Raw genomic sequence first — 870 nt, forward strand, 5'->3', positions numbered from 1 at the left:
CGCTGCGCCCTCCCTGGCTGTCCCTGTGTGGCCTCCGGCCCCTCCCCACCCCTGGTCGGTCTCCCCGTGCACACGCCGTGCACGCTTGGGGTCGGGAGGCCTCTCGGCGTGGGGTCCCTTTGGCAGGCCTGGGCTTGGCCTCCGGGATGGAGGTGTCCACGGACAAAGGTCAGGCCCTGGAGGTCACCGCAGGGTCATGGACTGTGGCGCTGGGAGGTGGGCGTGCTGCCCGGCTCATCGCTGAGGCCGGCGGCCCAGGCGCAGGGTGTGGGGTGATCAGCCATGTGAGAGGGTGATGGACAGCCGCCGTGTGCGGCCACCGACGACGGCCTGGCCGTGCACGTGACACAGTGACCGTCAGTCCTGTCGCCGCGGGAGGCCAGGCAGCGTCCCCACAGGCTCAGGGCCTAACTCCCAAGCCTGCGGCTGCTGCCTCGTGTGGCCACAGGGACTGTGCAGAAGGACTGAGGGGCCTGGGGGCGGGCGGCTGTCCTGGATTCTCGGGGCCCAGGGTGACTGCAAGGCCCCTATGAGGCGAGGGGGTGACGGGCAGCGGTGGGGCCCCTCTAGACACGGGAAGGACAGGAATGGGCTCTCCCCGGAGCTCGGTTACACTCTGAGCCGGCACCACAGGCCATGCACCTGTGGCTTCCCGGTCTCACATGTGGGGATTTGTCACAGGAAACTAACACATCACACGTCCTCCCACGGCCTCTGTGTCCTGGAGCTGAGGGACGGCTGCCCCCTTCCTTCCTCCCGAGTCCCGCACTGGGTTTGGGTCTGGCAGTGGGGTCAGGCCCTGGGTGGTGGGGTCAAGGCCTGGGGTCAGGGCCCCGGGCGGTGGGGTCAGGACCTGGGGTCAGGGCCCCG

The 870-nt window shown here is 69.7% G+C and overlaps 1 protein-coding gene across 15 annotated transcripts in view; it reads right to left on the reverse strand.

The window, feature by feature from the left end:
* The window catches only part of ABLIM2 (actin binding LIM protein family member 2), a 67,373-nt gene that overhangs the window by 47,718 nt on the left and 18,785 nt on the right, over positions 1-870 (reverse strand). The gene's annotated exons all lie outside the window — the stretch shown is intronic.

This window comes from Myotis davidii, unplaced genomic scaffold, assembly GCF_000327345.1.
Source record: "Myotis davidii unplaced genomic scaffold, ASM32734v1 scaffold937, whole genome shotgun sequence".
In the NCBI taxonomy this organism is placed as follows: Eukaryota; Metazoa; Chordata; class Mammalia; order Chiroptera; family Vespertilionidae; genus Myotis; species Myotis davidii.